The sequence below is a fragment of the Canis lupus genome, chromosome 1, assembly GCF_011100685.1.
Source record: "Canis lupus familiaris isolate Mischka breed German Shepherd chromosome 1, alternate assembly UU_Cfam_GSD_1.0, whole genome shotgun sequence".
Lineage (NCBI taxonomy): Eukaryota > Metazoa > Chordata > Mammalia > Carnivora > Canidae > Canis > Canis lupus.
The window spans coordinates 33,699,929-33,722,632 of record NC_049222.1 but is presented as its reverse complement, the minus strand read 5'-3'; positions in this window follow the sequence as shown (position 1 = coordinate 33,722,632).

The window sequence follows — 22,704 nt, the reverse complement described above, 5'->3', positions numbered from 1 at the left end:
AGGCACCTGCACCATAGCATTTATAGCAGCAATGTCCACAATAGCCAAATTATGGAAAGAGCTCAGATGTCCATCGACAGATGAATGGATAAAGAAGATGTGGTATATATGCACAGTGGAATATTACTCAGCCAACAAAAAATAAATCTTACTATTTTCAAGGATGTGGATGGAACTAGAGGGTATTATGATAAGTGAAATAAATCAATCAGTAAGAAAATTTCATATGATCTCATTCATATGTGGAACTTAAGAAAAACAGAGGATCATAGGGAAAGGGAGGGTAAAATAAAACAAGATGAAATCAGAGAGGGAGACAAAGCATGAGAGACTCTTAATCATAGGAAAAAAAAGTGAGATTGCTGGAGGAGAAGGAGTAGGGGGAATCAGGTAACTGGGTGATGGACACTGAGGAGGGCATGTGATGTGATGAGCACTGGGTATTATAAAAGACTAATGAATCACTGAACTGTACATTTGAAGCTAATAATACGCTATGTGTTAATTGAATTTAAAATAAAAAAAATAATGCTAAATAGAAAAAAAAACACAGTGGAAGTACCCTTTGTTAACACATCATATTTAGGAGGTACAGAATGTCCACATTATATTACTAGTGACATTAACTATCATATTGTCTTTTGATAGACTTCAGTCTTAATGCAATATTGCTTAGCTAGTTCATGTTTTTTTAAACAACTATATATATATATACTGAAGGATCGTAAATATTTCTCTTGTATTATATTCTAAAAACATTGTTATTTTTTTCTACATTATACTTAGATATATGATCTACCTTGGAAATCAGATTTAGGTATTTAGTTAACTTTTTAATAGGAGAAAAGTTCCAAGATTACTTTTTTATACTAATAGTCAATTGACCTGACACCAATTTAAAAGATAATTTTTTCCCTGCTGCGCAGCAATACCCTCATAGGTTACACAACTGTCTGTCTCTGCATGGATCTGTTTTCATACTCTCTATAATTATTCACTGACGTACTAACCCCTGTTTACATCAACACCACACTTAATTACAGTAACTTTAAATATGTAATGATAACTGATGTGGTAACTACCTTCATTTTTGCAAGTTTGCCTTAAGTCATTTGACAAAATGCAGTTCAGTATGAATTTTAGACATAGCTTCTCAGTTTTCACAGAAAATTTGAATCAGTTTGTGGAAAACTGTCATCTATACAATATTTATTTTCCTTTTACGAACAAGATTTCTCATATCTTTAAGTACTGTTGCACACATTTCAGGTGTATTTCTAGGTGCTTGTTATTTTTGATGTGAAACCATACCATTTACAGAATTTAATTTTCTATAATGTATCAGTGTTTCATAGAGATACCACTGACATCCTTGGCTTATTTCTGATCTTAGAATGAAAGCTTTCAATAGCAACAGCTAAATACAGTGTTTGGCCTAGGAATTTGTTGAATCTCAATTAGTTTAAAAATAAATATGGAAATTTCATTTAATTCCTAGTTTGCTAAGTTTTTATATAGCTGTTAAATACTGTCAGGGGCACCTAGAAGGCTCAGTCAGTTAAGTGTCTGACTCCAGATTTTTGGTTCAGGTCATGATCTCAGGATACTGAGATGAGCCTTGCATGGGGTTCTGTGTTCAGCAGGGAGTCTACTTCTCTGTCTTTCTCTCCCTCTACTACTCCCCCTGCTCATATGCACACTCGCTTTCTGTATAAAATAAATAAATATTTAATAAATAAATAAATACTGTCAGATACTTTTTCTGAATTTCTTAAGATTATTTTTCTCTTTTTATTCTGATAACGTGGTGAATCACACTGATTGATCTTCAAATGTTGAACAACCATTTATTTTTGGAATAAAACTAACTTGGTGGTAGTATAATTTAAGCCCAGAAGTAGAATGTATATGTCTTAGAATATGCCCATGCTCAGTATTATTAGGTAATCTCAAATTCTTTCCAAAGTCTCATTGCCTCAAGAGAATATGAATATGATTATTTCTCTGTATCGCCAACAATGTAACAATGTATTTTCAAATTTGAATTATGGCCAATCTAGTGGATGAGAAGTGTTATATATTAAATTTGCATCATGATTATGTACAAGTTAAAATGCATTGATTTGGACATTGGTTGATATGTGGCTCTCTGACAAATGAGTATGGTGTGTTTATTATTCATTAATTTAATTTTAGATACTATCTCAGGTAATTCCCAGCAAAATAAATGTTACATTGATTTGATGATTTTGAATAATGCAATTGTAGACTATGACAAATTGTATAAAGCCTTCATGAAGCTCAAGTACCAAATATCTCATGTCTCATTCTTTTTTTTTTTTAAGATTTTTAATTTATTTATTCATGAGAGAGAGAGAGAGAGACAGAGAGAGAGACAGAGAGAGAGACAAGGAGAAGGAGAAGGAGAAGCAGGCTGCATGCAGGGAGCCTGATGCAGAACTCAATCCCGGGACTCCAGGATCACGCCCTGGGCCGAAGCCAGGCACTAAACCACTGAGCCACCCTGGGATCCCCTCATGTCTCATTCTTGACAATTTTTATTAAAAATATTGAGGAGCACTTTTCAGGCCATGTTTGTTAAAACCTCTAAACATAAAGATACTTCTCCTTACAACACTGCTAAAGTTGCAGTTACATACTTGATGCATTTCTGATTTTACCTTGAAGAAGAGTCAACTCCTTTGTACTCATTTCCCATGGCTGCATAAAATTTACCACAAATACAGCAACTTTAATCAACATAAATCTGTTGCCCTCTAGTTTTGGTAGGTCTGAAGCCTGGCAAGGCATGAGTGGATTCTTTGCTCACCAGGGTAAATCTGGGGCCTGTGATTCTTGTCCAAGTTCATTTTTATTTCATGTTTTCCACATGGTCTCTTTCCTCTTCAAGCCATTAATGAAACAATTGAGTCTTTCTTGTAATTTTCACTTTTTTTGACCACTAGCTAGAAAACAGTGGGTTTTTAATTTTTTTTTGTCTTGTTCTATTTTTTTTCTTTCTTTCTTTCTTTCTTTCTCTTTCTTTCTTTCTTTCTTTCTTTCTTTCTTTCTTTCTTCTTTCTTCTTTCTTTCTTCTTTCTTTTTTCTTTCTTTCTTTCTTCTTTCTTTCTTTCTTTCTTCTCTTCTTTCTTTCTTTCTTTCTTTCTTTCTTTCTTTCTTTCTTCTTTCTTTTCTTTTCTTTTCTTTTCTTTTCTTTTCTTTTCTTTTCTTCTTTTCTTTTTTTTCTTTTCTTTTTTTCTTTCTTTTCTTTTTCTTTTATCTTTCTTTCCCTTCTTTTAAGGGCTCATGTTACTAGATTAGACCCATCTGATTAATCTCTCTTTTGCCACATAATGTAACATGATCGTGTGTGTGACAAGAGGATATTCTGTCTATCAAATTCTTTAAGACCCTTCATTGACATGAAAACATTATTCTGAGAAAAAAATATATTTATACATGAATTAGACAGGGGACTGTTTATATAATGTGATTTAATATATGATGCAGAAAAGTCAACTTATTAAATTTAACCTTCCTCCTGGAGCACCTTGATAGCTCAGTTGGTTTAGCAACCAATTCTTGATTTTGGCTCAGGTCATGATATGAGTGTTGTGGGATTGAGCTCTGCATTGGGCTTTTTGGAGGGCATGGAACCTACTTCTCTCTCTCTTTTTCTGTCCTTTCCCCCTCTCTCTTTCAAAATAAAATAAAATAAAATATAAAATAAAATAAAATAAAATAAAATAAAATAAAAAGACAGCCTTCTTTCCTTCTTCCCTTCCCTTCCATCTGACATGAAATAATCCATGAATTTTGTCTAGTTAGCTACTGGGACATTTATTTATTTATTTGCTTATCAAATGTAAATCACACTGCATATCCTAAAGTATATAGATTAAGACAACTTATGTTATTTTAAATGTTACACTAATACCAGAGAAATATCAAACATTAGCTATCTAACCAGTTATGCTAGATACATCTATTTGAAGTATGATCCAATAGCCTCATTTCTACCTAGCATGAGATATAAGAAGTTCTATTTTGGTGAAGAGTAGGAGGCAAGGTTAAGTTTCATGCACTGACCAGTGCTGAGAAATTAGTAGTAACCCTGTAAAGTAAAACAATAACTACAGGTAGATTTCTTCTTGGATAGAAGTGATAACGAGGAATAGCAGGATGAGACATCTGGCACCAGAATGTATTAATTTGACATTCATCTCATGTGAGATCGTTACTTTTAGTTGTAAACACAAAGCATTCTTAGTGATTAGCAAGTGTGAGAACTTAAGAGTTTTCAAACTCAAAATTGAATATCTGAGAAGTAAAGTTATAAAAGTTTCCTTAGATATAGGGCTTTTGTTAATATATTTTTATATGCAAAAGATTTAATCACTTCCTATTTTTAGTTCATGTATTTCAGTTTTAAATTACTTAGAATTTTTATGTTTGTAATAAAGCTCAATAAATGTTAATAGATATTTTAACTAAGGTGATAAAGCATTCATAGATGAGTACCCCAATTTATTCTCATGTTTTAATATTTTATTATTTTAAGACACATGCAGAGCCTATGAAAATCATTAAAATTGCATGATTTAAGAAATGTAATGTGTTTATAATGGCACTTTTAAAATATTTTAGTTCTTCAAGTACTTCAGTTGAAACAATAAATTAATTTTAATGCTGCAAAGGTGACTTCCATGGTACTTCTGCCTTGCTAGATTAAAAAAATTCACTTATAATTGTATGGCCAAAAATAGATTATCAGTAAGAATGTGAAAACACAAACCATACACTAGGGGAAAGTATTTGCAAATCATATCTCTAATAAAGGGCTTGTATTGGGGCACCTGAGTGGCTCTGTTGGGTTAAATGTCTGCCTTTGGCTCAGGTCATGATCCCAGGGTTCTGGGATCTAGTCTAGCATCCAGCTCCCTGCTCCAAGAGGAGCCTGCCCCTGCTCTGTGGGGAGCTTGCTTCTCCCTCTCCATCTGCCTGGCACACCCCTGCTTGTGCTCTCTCCCTCTCTCTCTCTGTCAAATAAGTAAATAAAAATTTTTAAAAATAATAAAGGGCTTATATTTATTTAGAGTATATAAAGAACTCATTTAACTCAATATTAACCAAATATTCAAATTAAATAAGTATATTTACTTATTCAAATAAATTCAAATTAAAATAAGTATATATTTAAAGAGATATTTGGAAAAGACTGTGAATAGCCAAAGTAACGTTAAAAAAGAAAATCAAAGTTGGTGGCATCTTAATTCCAGACTTCAAGATGTACTATAAAGCTGTAATCATCAAAACAGGATAGTATTAGTATTGGCACAAAATACACACAAATCTATGGAACACAATATAGAACCCAAAACTGGACCCTCACCTCTGTGGACTCTCAACTAATCTTCAACAGAGCAGGAGAGAATATTCAATGGAAAAAAAAAAAACAGTCTTTTCAACCAATGGTGTTAGGAAAACTGGACAGCCACATGCAAAAGAATGGGACTAGACCATTTTCTTACACCATACATAAAAATAAATTTGAAATGGATGAAAGAACTAAAAATGAGGTGGGAATCCATCAAAATCCTAGAGGAGAACACAGACAGCAAAATTTTTGACCTCAGCTGGAGCAATTTCATGCTAGACACATCCTCAGAGTCAAGAGGAAAAAAGCAAAAATGAACTATTGGGACTTCATCAAGATATAAAGCTTTTCCACAGCAAAGGAAACAGTCATCAAAATCAACAAACAGCGTTGCTGGAGGGGAAGTGAGTGGGGGATTGGGTAACTGGGTGAAGGGCGTTAAGGAGGGTACTTGATGTAATGAACACTGAGTGTTATATGTAACTGATGAATCACTACCTGAAACTAATAATACATCATATGTTAACTAAATTCAATTTAGATTTTTAAAAAGAGAGACATTTCTTTAAGAAGATATACAAATAGCCCCAAGAAGTACATGAAAAGATGTTAAACATCAGTAGTTATCAGAGGGATCAAAATACAATAAAAATGTTCTACTTCACACCTATTATGGTGGCTGTAATAAAAAAGAAAGTAAGAAGTGTTGGTGATGATGGGATGAAATTAGAACCCTCACAATTTGTTACCAGTCATGTAAAATGATAGTTACTTTGTAAAACACTCTGGCAGTTTCTTAAAAATGTAAATGTATACTTATATGACCTAGCAATCCACTCCTGGGCATCTAATCAAGAAAAATGAAAGATGTGTCTATACGAGGATTTGGATTTGTATGTTCATAGAAGCATTATTCTTTTTTAAAAAGCATTATTCTTAACAGCAGAAACCTGTAAACCAAATATTCGTCAATAAAATATGATTTATCCACATAGTAGAATGCTTACTTAATAATGAGCAGAAACAAAGTACTGAAGCATGCTACAAAATAGATGAAACCTAAAAGTATTTTGCTAAGTTATAGAAGCCAGATAAAAAAGATTCATAATGTATGATTGAATTGTGAAAAGGCAAAGCTATAGAGACAAACAGCAGGTTAGAAGTTGCCTGGGACTAGGGGTGGAAAGACAGATTTACCGGGCATGAAGACATTTTTTTTGAGTGATGTAAATGTTCTAAAATTTGATGTTGGTGATTGTTGTACAACTCTATTAATGTACTAAAAATCAAGTAGTTTCCTTACAATGAATGCATTTGGTGGTGTAGAAGTTACACTTCAGTAGAGATCTTTTTAATTTTTTTTTAAAGTACAAAATATTGTATCAGTTTCTCTCCTATTTATTTGAGAAACTGATGCTTTAGATTTTTGGTATGTTGGCTCTTTAGTTAAAGTCTCTCATTTACAAACCTGTTCCATGTAAAAATCTATAAAACAGTTTCCTCAAACACTGGTATGACCAGATGACAATGATATGAGTTACACTTTTTGATTAATATAACTGATTATTTCTCAAGAAACAAAGTTATATTGCTCTGTATTTTGGTAGTCCAACTGAGGAAACCACTGCTATCCCTACCTTTCAGAATTTAATTTTTTTCCAGATTTTCTTTTGAAGAAATCTAATCCCAGAGATTATGTGTACATGTATATGGCACACCTGTAAAATAATTATTGACCACATTGGAATCTGATATATGTGATAAAATCTTATAGAATATATAGCAAGTGATATTATTAAAATATATCTTGTGGGGCATCTGGGTGGCTCAGTGGTTGAGTGTATGCCTTTGGCTCAGATTGTGACCCCAGGGTCATTAGATCAAATCCCACATTGGGCTCTGTACAGGCTGCCTGCTACTCCCTTTGCCTATGTATCTGCCTCTCTGTCTCTGTGTCTCTCATAAATAAATAAATAAAATCTTAAAAAAATATATATGTCTTGTAATTTATTTAAAATAATAACAGAATTATAGAAGTGGATAATCTTGGTAAGCTCATAACAATTTTTTAATTTTTGAGAAAATTTCATTCTCCCCAAAAGAGAATTTTTAGTTTTCTCTAGATTCTAGGTTTGGCTATAACTATTGGCTATAACTATTTTCACTTACTTGCATATAATATTCAGAAAATTTTAAGTCCTTGAACTTAAATAACTTATGAAAGTTTAACAAGTAATCTTAATTCTTATGCACAGCATATCTATTAGTATCAATAAGACAAATTATTATTCTTATATACAAATTCTGCTATCTTTCTGGCAAAATAAAAATAAAAATTCAACAACTTGCATTGAACAGTATTTTTTTTTTTTGAAAAAAAAATGTGGCAGGCCCACTATTAAACACTGGGATTAAAATGTTTCCCTGTTTCAATCTAGCTGCACTCAAGGGCATTTAAGTAAATGTGTGTAATATACTATCATCAACTTCCAGCTGGCTTTTTACTTCCTGAATCATACTTTGTCTCCTCTTAATAGTCTATATAGCTTTACTTGTTAAAAATTCAAACTGTATAAATCTGGGAACACAAGAAGGTCACTCAATTTCGTACCTTATAATTAGAGTTACTCATCAACATTTCCATTTTGTGGCTATATGTACTAATACTAAAAGGTATTTTAATTTTAGGTTAGGAATACAATATGTCACTACCCTTATAGTAAATTATATATTTTAATTCTTAATAATTAAGTGAAGGTAATGAAATTGAAATTCCTTATAATTAATCATAGAGATAGCAGGAAGGTATCAATCTCAAATTGAAAATGTGAACTACATTAAAAATAATTATTGGAGGGAAAATCTTAAATACATAGGGTATATGAACTGGAAATATATTAAGCCTTTTCAAAATATGAATATATACAGTTTCATTTCTCAATGTAGTTCTGTTTCCTTCTAAAATAGTTATGAATTCAAATAAGTTTGAATAAAGCAAAGTTTCATAATCTAACATGCAACAGTTATTTTTATGTTGTTCAATATCTCGGTTCCATGGAACACTGGAGAATTAGACAATGCTTACCTTTTCAATCCAGAAATAACTAAGCATAGAGAAATGCATATATATTATTCATAAGCTAGTAGAGAGATTTATCAATATAAACTCTCTTCTCTCCCCTTAGGCGATGAATATTTTCTAATGAAATCAATCATATAGTATTTTTTACTTCATCAAGATAAACTTTGTTAATTTGTTCAGCTTTTTATATCTGCCTTTATTTTTTGGCTTAGGGTCTATTTCTAAAATGTTATTGAAATCAGAAAAAAATCTATCTTATGCAGTTTTTTTCTTTTTTTTACTCCAGGTTGCTTCTTTGGTTTGCTTTTTAACTCAAAGCCCTGCATTATCCCCAGTCTACAGGATTTTTTTTTTCCAGTTTGCTATATGTAAAGCTATAAAGTCCATTGGAATAGCATTTTCACCTGCCACAGCTTCGAAAACTTCAGAAAAAATGTCAGGAAACCCAATGAGGCCAATTCTGTGATTTCATAAAATAAAGTACCTTACGTGGTTTAAAATTGTGTGAAGATCTGAAGATCTGATTATAGACAAAGAGGCATTGCAAATAATGTTGCAGACCCTATTTTGAGATATGGTGCACCCAATAGCAACCCAATAATATTGCTATGTGTTTTGTGGTGTCAGTTGATCAGAAGTCAATCAGATATTTTTAGACTGTATCCACAAATTCATATTTGTGACAATATTCTTGATTAATCTATTAATGCAAAGTTTTCTTGAGACTAATGAATCAGAAAAGAAGACCTCAGAGAAGGTTCCTATTTAGAAACTTTTTTTCATCTGGAATGACTTAACTAAAATTTATTTTTTTGCTTGTTTTACTGATGAAAAAAATATATTTTTTTAGAAAGCGAGGGAGAGTGTGAGTGGGCAAAGGAGGAGCAAAGGGAGAGGGGGAAAATCTCAGGAAGACTGCCTGCATGAGCATGTAGCCCAATGCAGGGCTTGCTCCCAGGACCCTGAGATCATTACCTGAGCCAAAATCAAGAGTTGGTTGCTTAACTGACTGAGCCACCAGATGCCCCATTGCTGAAAATATATTCAAATCAAACTAGAAGTTTGTTTAATGGGAGACTTTATCCTCTACATGTCATAGACTGTTCATGGTCTTCGAAGAAGAGTTTGCAGTTCCCTTCATGCCCCTTTGGTGTCTCTCTTGTAGAGAGGGTAATTTATCTGATTGCTGAACTGAGCAGAGACCAACATTCCCTGAGCCGCACAAAGTAGGGAATACATAACTATATTAAACAATAGGAAATGGAGACAACATAGTCTACAGGGTCTCTTTTTCTTTTACTCTCATTCCCCTTCCTTCTTTTTTACTCTTCTGCTTTGTTTCATGAATTATATGAAGTGATCATATGACCCTTGATTTCCTCTACTATACAGTAAGTAGGCATGCTTCAGCAAGCCTTTTTCTCCCAGATTCTCTGATTATGATTAAATTGGTGAACCAATGTTGTATGGATCATTGGACTATGTTTCACAATAGACTTTTACAAGTACTAAAGATGACACAATATTTTCATCTCCATTGACCTTCTCAAGATGGAAAAATTAATTATAAATTATTTCTTACTGAGTAAAAACAACATTACTTCATATCATCAAGCTTTCTAATATGCTATTTCAAATTATTTTAAGAGCTATTTGATGCAAAATAACTTTCCACTAAAAAAGTACTTGTTTTGGTGAATTGGCCTTTTAGAATCTCTATGTATAAATTTTAAATACCTTATAAAGTGACGTGGAGTAGGCAATAATGATGAAAGGCCCAAGAACAGAGCTTAATACTGACAGCAGCAATTTATTATGAATCTAGCATCTATCAACTATAGTACTATTATTTATTGAAGTATTACTACATTTCTAAGATGGAAATTTGAATTGAAAAAAGGAAATAACAATAGGCAAGACATTTTTGTTTGTTTGTTGGGTTTGTTATTGCTATGTTTAAAAAAAATCCTTCACCAGTTATCCTTTACAGTTCATTTTGCCCCATAGGGGCAGGGCCATTTGATCATGTTATAATGAACCATTTATGGCCAGATGAAGTTGGGCATAGCACTTGACTTCTCTAATTCTTATTTTCTTTATATGCCTAATGATAGGTTTGCATTATGCCATTGATCTTGATATATGTAACAGTAATTTTCTGAATGTTTTAAAGATCTAAACTTAAAGTGGCATTTTGTGTCTTTTCAAATAAAATATTTTTCACATAGATATTGCTGATTTTTAAAAAGCATAGTGTTTTCTAGACTGATATTCTGAGATACAGTTTCACCAAGTCCCTTGGTGTTTGCAATTTAATATTCCCACAATAATAAGTATGCTCTGTAACAAAGAGATATAAAATGAAATAGGAACATATTGAATAGTTTTCACTCTATATGTTTATTATAGTTTCAGAAATAATGACAGTGCATATGGTCTCTTGTGAATTTTTTGGTTGAAACTCTGATTTACTACTATGTAATAAAATACATATAGTTCATATAAATATTTCTAATGGAGTGGATATTTCACACAGCTGTATCTTAACCATAATTTTATGAACACTTAAGACACACACAGAGCCCAGGATGAGTACTATTATTAAATCATTGATTTTTAAATGAAGTTAAAATAATTCACCACATCCTTTTTTCATAATTCTTCAAGTTATACTAGTACATAAATATTTCTCAGAGGAGAAGACTTTCTTGATCATGATTTCTTCCTTAGAAATTATGAAAAGCTTTTTTACAATGCTGGTACAGTACTTAGCATAGTGTCTGGGACAGAGGAAGTGCTGAATAAATAGGTCAATACTAGGATTACTATTTTATTATAATTAATAATTTAAACACTAGGCTGTCTGCAGCAAAATCTTAAATTTTCTCAATTCTCATTTAGGCACACTTATATAACCATAGTAGAAAAACATAGATAGATATTAAATACCAAATAAAATAGTAATTTAAATTTCAGAGTCTAAATTTTACCTTAATGCTTTGTATAAAGAAACAAATGGCCAGTCTTCAACGAATAAGTTTGCTAGACATACTTTGTTGGAGCAGGTATATGTATTGGTTTTTAAAAATAATAAGTTTTGTTTTTAGGGCATTTTTAGGTTTATAGAAATATTCAACCAAAAATACAGAGATTTTCCATATACTCCTTTCTCATCCCTGCCTCACAATGTATTAATATATCTCTTTTAAGGTACATTTGTTACAATTGATGGACTAATATCAGTGGTTATTATTAACTAAAGCTTATACTTTACATTATGCTTTGTACTTTGTGTAGTAATAGTTTTTTGGTTTTTGAGAGATTTACATATAATCATTGCAGTAGTTTACACATTGTTTCCTAGTCTTACATATTTTGATTTTTAGTCAATACTTAGTGCCTTTTTAAATAAACTCAGTTGAATCTTCCTTAATTACTTTCCTTGCTTTCTATCAAGAAATCTTTTTTTTTTTCCATCTCTGAAATCCTCAAATGTGTATGAATTCTGTGTACTGAAGCTCCTACATATTTGACTGTGGCTACGTATCAGCAGTATATACTTGTAATACTTACACTGAAAGACTGAAATGAGCTGTGCTTCTGAATGTTAAGGAAATTAGGATAACAAAAATAAGACTAAATAATTTCACTTATGTAAGCTCATATTCATAAAATCATTAAAACCTCCCATCACAATAAAAATATCTATTTATTTAGGAATCAGTAATTTCCAATCACTGTGGTGGATGTTTGACATATATTATTTACAGCTCTCACAACCTTGTAGGATGTGTTTGCAAAACTTACTGATAAGGAATCCAGTGCTTATAAATATTAAGTAATGTGTCCAAAGTCCTGCAAAACACTAAAATTCAACAGATATGCCTGATTTCAGGACCTCTGAATCTTACATTGTACCATGAAAAACATGATTATTATCTAAAAAGAGAGGTGAAAATAAGCAAGTGGAAGGGGAGAGAAGAATGAGGAGAAAGAGGAGAGAAATGGGTAGAAGAATCAGGAAAAGGACAGAAGAGAAAAAAAGAGGAAGAGGAAGTAAAGGGAACTTCATTATCCACACTGATTATACTCATCCCATTTCAGAAAGATCTTTAATTTTGAGTATAAAGATGTATCTGAATCTATAAAATCATTTATAAGTATACTAGACATTTGTATTGTCATTAAAATTTACCCTGTTGAATTCCTGAGTAATGTTAATTGAATTTTCCCATAGCACAGCATAGACGTGTTGCATCATAAACCACAGCTCTTAGCAATTCCTCTCAGAAACTTTCACTTTTTGATTCTTATTTTCTAGAAAGAGGAAAAGATCTTTAAACTATGACATGACATTTTCATATTTCTTTTTACAATGTTATGCTCTATTTTCTTCTCTTTTCCTCCCCTACTGAGCCCCCTTGTGGTATGTATCTGAAACTAGTCCTTTGGGACAGCTTTTTAAAGGCCTTGCATTTAATTATTTCCTGGGCCAATTAGGTTGCATTTTAAAATTTTATAATTTGTTTGAAAATGTAGTTCAATATAAAAGGAAAAAAATACTGCTACAATTTTTGAAGTATTTGTACTTATTAAATACAGAAATATATATGTGTGTATAGATAGCATTGCAATATATATCATGTATCTGTTGTTGAAATAAGCATATACCCATCTTTGTAAATTTATACATACAACCATTAGAGGTTAGTATTAAACATCTATAAATTAAAGATGCTATTAAAATGTTAATATCATAAAATAATTAGCTAAAATATGTTTAAATTAAGATATGTCTTAGCTAGACTTGATTCAGGCACAAAAGGAAAACCATTTTTGAACTGTTATCAAATTTTTTTTTTTTTAGGTTAACAGACCTCAGAAGCATCAGAGATACCTATATTCATAGAATGGCCTGGGGAAATCCATGTCTTAGCAAACATAAGAATTAAGAGAATCATCACACAGAAGGAAAAAAAGATCAAATTGGTACGTATGTTGTTTGCTAGTATATTTAATGTCTTTCAGAGTTTTTTTTTTCCCCCATTTCTCTTTCTAGTTCTCCAGCTGGGTTGTGTTCCCAAAGAGTCTTGCTTAAAAATGCTTACAATACCTTTACTTCTGTCACTGTTTCAGATTTTAAATTAGTTTTTCAAAGTATTTCAAAATTCAAAGATATTATTTCTATGGGCAGGATTTTTACTCATCTTGAGCTGTTGGGAAGAGTTTCACATTTATTCAGTACATTGTAATTAAGTATGGCCTTGGCACTGACTAAAGGCACCAGACATTTATGTGGGTACCTTTATGGGTAAGAAGGCTCTCATGGAGCTTACTGTATGAATGAGAATTCAATAATGAAGGAATTTACTCCATGAGAAGGCAGAAAAATATGCAATATCAAAACATTGCATATAGTAAGCTTAAATATTATGTTCTGGAGTTATATTTTTGTTCATGTGTAGGTACATGTATTAAAAAAATCTTACTGTGGGTCATGTTGAAAACATTTGAATATCAGCATAAGATACCCTGAATGCGCTCCAGATTAGAGAAAAAACAGAATAAAATTATTTAAACTCTAATGTTAGGAGTCAGAATCAGAATGGCTCCAAGACATGGGACAGCAGAGGATAATTATTTTGCTTTTCAAGATTATTGAGAGTCTGTGGTTTCCTTTTGAATTTTAAATACATTATCATTTAGTAGTTCATGTCTTTCCTGTTGGTGGCACTGTGCACACAGGAGTTAGGAACTTATAGGAAAGGACACTTTATTTATAGCTAGAAATTCACCACTTGAATGATGCTGAAGCCTGTCTTATTGAGAATTCTAGAGCAGCACTTTATAACTCTTGGAACTATAATGTTCTAATATTTTCTAAAGTATGCTTCTATGGTATTCCATGCTTAATATTCACTAGCAATTTGCAGATTTCTCTGAATTCAACTGAACTACTTTTTAAAATTATTGAATCCTGGTTGTCTAATTTCTCATCAAATATTGCGCAAAAATATAGCATACCTGTTGGGTATGTTAGGCTTCTCCCCATGACATGGTCTGTTAGAACAACAGCTAACAATAACGGCAAGAGGCAGTCCTTAAAATCCATGAGAAAACATCAACTTTGTGATGTATTTAGATGCCTTATCAATTCCCTTTTATTGTTTTCCATTCATGATATATTTTTGTAACAAGGAAACTGTATGCTGAAAACAGAGTTGGAAGCAGGGAAGACAATATTGAAGATGATTTCTAGTCTCAAGGTCTTTGAATGAATAGGTAGCCCTCAAGGTATATAAAATAGGATAAAAGGAATCAATCTGGTGCAACTAATTCAGATAATGATGAAACATTGATATTTAAGCAAAATAGAAGCAAACATTTATATAAGAGGTGATCTCGAATGGAAAGTGCCCCTAAATGGAGGATTTAGGGAATTAATATTATTCATCACAAATGGTGTTTGATTGTGAATATCTGCTACTGGTTCTTAAAACAATAGATATCTAGTCTTTAGAATACAGATTCTTTAGTCTATCTATGAGCATTACAGTTTAAATCCTTTACAACCATTTCTTTTACTCTTTCTTTACCTTAATCATTTCAATCCATATAAAAACCACTTCTAAATTTTCTTTGACTTTTCACAATGACAACTGGCTCACATAAAAAATATTTTCAAGTAACTAGGCTGCTTTAAGTGCAAAGAAAGTCCCACTTAAAACCTGCTCTTTTTAAGAGCAGGCAAATAAACAGCACAGATAAAACTTCAACTGTGTGCCAAAAAGAAAAAAAAAATCATGTATCACTGTGTCCTACCAAAGCTGGCTTTTTTTTTTTAGTAATTTTTAACACAATGATATACATATTAATATGAAGCATGAAATTACAAGTCATGAAAACATAATGGCATATATCTATATTAATTATGCATTATTCCACTTTCTAGAAAGTAATATTGAGTAATCTCCAATTGTATTAACTCATTGTTATATATCTTAGAAAATAACACTGATTCCTACTTCCATAATCATTAATTTAGCCAAACAATGCATGGTAAAATGGATACTCTGATAAGAAGATACTGATGTGATTTTGAATAGAACATCAATAAAATCCTTAAGAAAAATATAGGGTAAATGATGTTTGACTTTAATACTCTTCCCAATCTATGTTTACATGTCGATTAAATATCTTCCTTGTTCAATGTGATTACATTTAATGAATATTTGCTAAATTCTACCATCTTTAATTGCCATACTGAAGGTGAATTCCTCTCCTTATTTAATCATCAAACTCATGTTTGGTATTCTATTCAATGCCCTCCCATTTTTTTATTAACATAGTTTAGTTTTTAGATTATATATGCTTGTAGTTTTGAGATTCATGGCAAAACGGAGTGGAAAATACAGAGTTCCCATATATTTCCTGTCCCCAACACACATAGCCTCCCTCATCAATAACATCCCGGACCAGAATATTACATTTCTACAGTTGCTGAACCTAAGTTGACATTTGTACAGTTGCTGAAGCTAAGTTGTCAATATCACCCAAAGTCCATAGTTTACCCTAGGTTTCATTGTTGGTGTTGTGCATTCCATAGGCCTGACCAAAAATATATTGACATGTTTCTGTCATTACAGTATTGTACAGAATATATTCATTCCCCAAAACATCCTGTGTTCCCCCAATGAATGCCTCCTTTACAATTCCTGGCAAACTGATCTTTTTACTGTCTCCAACTTGCCTTTTCCAGAAGATCATATAGTTGGAATCATAAAATAGCCTTATCAAATTGTTCTTTGTTGTTTCTTATCAATATGTTCTTTGACATAGCAATGTATATGTTTCCTCCCTGTCTTTTCATGGCTTGATCATTTCTTTTTACTAAATAATATTCCATTGTCTACATATGTCACAGTTTATTCATCCATCCACATACTGAATGATACCTTGTTGCTTCCATGTTTTAGCAATTGCAATTATGAATAAAGCTGCTATAAATATCTGTGTACATGTTTTGTGTGGACATGTTTTCAATTCTGTTTGGCATATGTCAAGGAATATAATCATATAGTAAGAGTGTTTAGTTTTATAAGGAAGTACCAAATTGTATTCTAAAGTGGCTGTGCCATTTTGTACTCCCACTAGCAGTGAATAAAAGTTCCTTTTGCTCTATATCCTCACCAGCATTTGGTGTTGTCAATGTTCTGGATTTCGGCCACTCTTTTGAGTAATGGTATTTCTTTGTTTTATTTTACAGTTTTCTAATGACATATGATTTTGAGCATATATAATTTGTACATGCTTAATTTGTTTATCTGACATCTGTATATTGTCTTTGGTGAAGTTTCCAGATCTTTTACCATTTTTAAGTCTAGTTTATTTTATTATTGTTGAATGTTAAGAGCTCTTTGTGCATTTGGGAGTAACAGTTCTTTTTCAGATAAGTGGTTTGCAAATAATTTCTCCTAGCCTTTTGCTTGTATTCTAGTTCTGCTGACTAGTTTCTTGGTTTTTTGGTTGTTTTGTTTTGTTTTGTTTTTTTAACTAAGGAAACTGGTATCCTGTTGACTAACAAAACATGATCAGTATTTGGCAGGTAGAACACAAAGAGAGACTGGATTATGGACTGGCTTGCTCAATTTCAGTTTTATTCTATTCCAACTCAAGATGTTAGAAAGTTAAAAACAGAATTTTTCACATTCCATTCCAAATAGGATTGTTTTGTGCCAAACTGCTCCATCAAGGAAATATTTTCATATGAGATTTGAGGGCAGAAGTAAGTCAGAGGCAGCTTTTGTTGCTAGTGAAGTTAGCAGTGAGAATTTATTTGCCAGTATTTACATACAATGACAGTATTTACATACAATGACAGCTCAGCATGCAAGTGTCCATTCCCTTTCTTGATGAGCAAGAGTCAGGTTGTAGGGCAACAGAGTTGGCAGCAACAATACTCTAACAGCAGATCTTACCATGTAAATGGTGTGACTTCAACTCGCTGGTCCAGTGGTAGCCCTGAAGACCTTCTGATCATTTCATAAGTATATATTATGGGTGTCAATTTCCATAAGACTTCTCTAATCCTTTCATATTTATCTACTACCTGGTTAATTATTTATAAATATCTCATACCTTGTATTAATTAATAAATTATTTGTTTGGAATAACTGATTTTTGTTTCTTTTACTGAGCACCCTTCAGTTATTAAATTATGCATAATGGTTAAACTGCAAACATTTCAACATGTTGTGAATCTCCTGGCACTTGTACAATAATGATTTTATTGTGTGGGTGAAAATCTTTGTTTTAAAGGAACTTAGAGTCTATTTGGAAATTAAAGACCTAATTTAATAATATTAAGTAACAAAGCAAAATTAAATTAAGGTATTAGAATTCCAGACTAGAAAATTTGTTGAAATTTTTTTATTGTTGTTGTTCAAATTAATTGCAAAAATAAGAAGGAAGTATGTTGTATTGGAAGGCTAGGGTATGTCTTTCTATCATGGCTTGGAGTTTTAGTGCTATCTCACTATCTTGACCTTTAGAACAATTGAAAAAAGTCAATGAAGTCATTGTATATGGTTATCAGTATAAGCAAAAATAACAGTTTTGTGCACTTGCACAGTTTTATGCAATCACAATTTTGGTGTCCCAATTCCTTCTTTCCATATCTGGTTATGATATTCTACTTGATATCCTGCACTCTAACTCCTGGTTCATGTTTGGGCTTTTATTAAATTCAGATTAATAATATAGTAATTTCTTCTTGGCTTAGTTTGAAAATAATTTTCCTCTTTAACTATATTAAAAGTAGTCTTAATTGGGCCACTTATATTTTTATTTCTTCTTCTGAACAACACTAAAATCTTTTGGACAGACAGAAAGGTAGAGTTTGCAGGAAGTCTGCTCACCAGCTTACTAAAATGGTTCTGAAAAAAAAAATAGAGTTATTTTAATACAGAAAAATGTCAGGAAGGACAGTTTGACATTTTTGGTAGCACCCACTATAATAATGTTTATTTATTCATCTATTCTATATTTATTTAGATATGTTGATCAATCAGTGAAAAAAAAACTACATACATTTCATGTGCCTACGGACTTTAGATTCTAAAGGGAATAAAGACATTATATCAGTAATTTCAAATCAGGCAAGGATGGAAAATGAGAGAAACAGTTAAGAAATTTGTAGTAGAAAACTTAGTATAGGGGATCCCTGGGTGGCGCAGCGGTTTAGCGCCTGCCTTTGGCCCGGGGCGCGATCCTAGAGACCTGGGATCGAATCCCACATCGGGCTCCCGGTGCATGGAGCCTGCTTCTCCCTCTGCCTGTGTCTCTGCCTCTCTCTCTCTCTCTGTCTCTGTGTGACTATCATAAATAAATAAAAATTTAAAAAAAGATTAAAAAAAAAGAAAACAGTATAATTCATCAGAGATAGATTCTGAGAATGTGACATTGCATTTGTGAAGGCTTGGAATCAGAATACTGTGTGCTCTCAGCAAATCAAAAGATGCCTATTTTGCTTGTAGCAGCACAATTTGTAAGGGAGGGGTTAATATGAGATTGGGCTAGATAGGAAGTCTGAATACATACCATTAAGGGCTTTGTAAGCCAAATGTAGGGATTTAACATGGTATTTAAATATAATTAGAAATCATAGGAAAATATTCAAGGAAGTAACAAGATCAAATTTGGGTTAATTATGATAGCCCTGAAGAAAAAGGAGACAAAATATCAATTAAGAAACTAGAAATAAAGGCAGAGGTTAGAAATGTTGTAATAAAGGTAGTGGTAGCTAAGCTATTTAGAAATCTAGATCAGACTGGGGAATAGTTTAGGAAGTAAGTACTTTGAACCTAAAATTGCTCTAAAAATCAAAGTATTTACATAAATGAAACAGACATATCTGCTGCCTATTTGGCTAGACAGAGCTCTAGGAGGACAAGGGTTGCACTTTGTACCTCTCTGGAAACTCCACCATGCCCTGCACTTAGATAACTCTCAGAAGGTAACTCAAGACTGGGAAGATGGTGGAGCAGGAGGACCCTAGGCTCACCTGGTCTCCTGGAAACGATTTTTTTCAGGGTAAATAACCCAGAAAACGAATTAAAGACTAGCAGAATAATCTCCACAGCTACCTAACCCTCCACATCAAAGAGGGTAAAGTAAGAAGGGTAAAAACTGTTGATCAGGAACTAAATGGACTCACAAGACTGTCCATAGGAGAGAGGAAGGGACACTGCAGGCATAGAGATGAGGGAGAAACAGACTCTTACAATGAATCCTCATAACATTTGACTTTGAAAACCAGAAGAGCCAAATTTTGTAAGTTCTTAAAACCAGTGGAACTTAAAACCTGGAATCTTAAAAAAATCAATCTCTGAGAGAGCCGAGAGGATGAGTTCCCATCCTTAAAAACATAGCACAACAAACAGCAAGTGGATATACAGCCAGAAGTAGCAATTCAAAAGGTGCCTGGAGCATACAGAAGGAAGTTATTTACTAATCTCAGAGCATGTCTTGAAGGGACAGAAATCTCTGGGTAACTCCTCTAGGAACTAAGGAACTGGCAGGTACCACTTCCCTCCTGTTCCTCCAAGACAAGCAAGCCAACTGTGCGGCTTGCTGCCTAACTTGCTAGTACTGCTGCCTCTTCCCCATCACCCATGCTATGCTTTTATCAATCTATTTGTTCAGACAGCCATCTCAGTCCTGGTCCTACAGGACCACTCCATGGAGGCACAAAGCTTGCTAGCACCACTGCCCCAGTGTACAATTCCCCTACACCATGCTTTGGTGGAACTGCCCTCTCCAATATGTACTTGACCAGAGCCCATACAGGGTAGACCTACAGGCCTGTCAGTGTACAAGCAGCCTCCACAGTGGCTAGTACCATTCCAAAATGACTCTTGACTCAGAAAGTGGGAAAGATAACCACACACACCAGACAGAGGCCCTAGAAGTGGCCTAGAGGCAGACAGCTGGTTGGACTGTAGGCCTCACCCACCAATGAAAGTTTCTTAGAGGACAACTCGGGGAAAGCACCCTGCAGTTTGGTGCTACTACATCTATGTCGAACAACTACCTGATGTGACTTAACTCAAGCCCATTGTGTCCCCAATCTGGCTCACTAACACCATGGAGACCAAACACTGCCCACAACAGGCAAAATGAGTCATTGGTCTGAAGGAAAAAGTGGTCAGCCACACAGCAGTGTGCATATATTGCACAAAGGAGATACCCCTGAAGTGTCAGGTTCTGGTGAACAGGGGACATTGTACAGCAGGGCACTATAGGACCTTTTTTTTTTTTTTATAAGGCCATTACTTTTTATTTTAAGATTTAATTTATTTATCCATGAGATAGAGAGACAGAGACAGAGACATAGGCAAAGGGAGAAGCAGGCTTCATGTAGGGAGCCCAATATGAAACTCTATCCTGGGACTCCAGGATCACACCCTGAGCCAAAGACAGATGATTAACCACTAATCCACCCAGGTGTCCCTAGCCATTACCTTCAATGCAGGAGACATAGCTATCTTTCCTAATACATAGAAACAGACACGTAAATTTAGACAAAATGAGGAGACAGAGGAATATGTCCCAAATGATAAAGAAGGACAAAATCCATAGCAAGAGACTTAAGAAAACTGGAGGTAAGTAACATGTCTGATAGAGAATTTAAAGTACTGATCATCAAGATACTCATTGGACTTGAGAAAAGAGTGGTGGGCATCAGTGAGACCCTTAATTCAGAGATAAAAAAGAACTAATCAGAGATGAAGAACACAATAAGTGAAATTAAAAATATGTTGGATGGAATAAATAGTAGAGTAGATAAAACAGAACAAATCAATGACCTGGGGGACAGAGTAATGGAAAGTAATCAAGCTGAGCAGGTGAGAGAAAAAAGGTATGCAAAATGAGAATGGACCTAGAGAAATCAGCAACACCATCAAGCATTATAGAGATTCCAAAAGGGAGGGAAGAGAAAGAAAAGGAAGCAGAAAATTTATTTGAAGACATAATAGCTAAAAACTTCCTGAATCTGGGGAGGGAAAAGAAATTTAGATCCAGGAGGAACAGATAGCCTTCAATAAAATCCATTCAAGGCGGCCCACATCAAGGCACATAGTAATTAAGACAGCAAAAAATAGTGATAAAAACATTTTAAAAACAGCAAGAGAAAAAACAGCAGTTACATACAAGGAAAACTTCATAAGGCTATCAGCAGTTTCCAGCAGAAACTTTGCAAGCCAGAAGAGAGTGGCATGATATATTCAAAGTGCTAAATGGAAAAACAAAACAAAAAAAACAAAACAAAACAAAAAAACAAAACAAAACAAAAAAACAAAACAAAAACAAACAACAACCCTGTAGCCAGGAACACTCTATCCAGTAAGGCTATCATTCAGAATAGAAGGAGAGATGAAGAGTTGCTCAAACAAAAGTTAAAGGAATTCATGATCACTAAACCAGCCCTTTAAGAAATGTTAAAAGGAGTGGAAAGGAAAGACCATAAGAAAGAATGAGGAAAGTAAGAAGTGCAAAGTGGTAAGAATATCTGTAAAATGAGTCAAGGGACTCACACGAAGATGTAGAGTATGATGCCATATACCTAAAAGTAGAGCAGTAAAGAATGGGCTCAAAGTTAAGTGTCCATCAACTTAGTATAGAATGCTACATATAGAAGTTATATACAAATTGAATGGTAACCACAAATTAAAAATTACTAGTAAATATGAAAAAAAGACAAAGGAATCCAGGTATATTTTACTCATTTGTGACATTAAGAAACAAATAGACAACAGGAAAAAAAGAGAAAAACCAGGAAACAGACTCTTAAATATAGAGAACAAGCTAATAGTTATGAGAGGGAAGGTGGCTGGGGAGATGGGTGAAATAGGTGATGGGGATTAAAAGTACACTTGTCATGATGAGCATGGAGTAATGTATAGAATTGTTAAATCATTGTATTTTATACCTGAAACTAATAAAACACCTTAAGTTTATTATACTGGAATTAAAATAAAAATAATAAAAAGTAAAAGATACAAAATAAACACTAAGACTTGAGGATACTCCCTCAAGAATTAAGCAATCCATTTATGTTGAACAACCAAGGTAACTGGCTAGGCCAAAGTGGTAAAAATTGAAGAGTACAATCTGGGTACATGTGATTTGATGTTGGTGGCCTTTGGGAAAGGTTTCCAAATATGTTCTTGTGAATGAGTTCTGG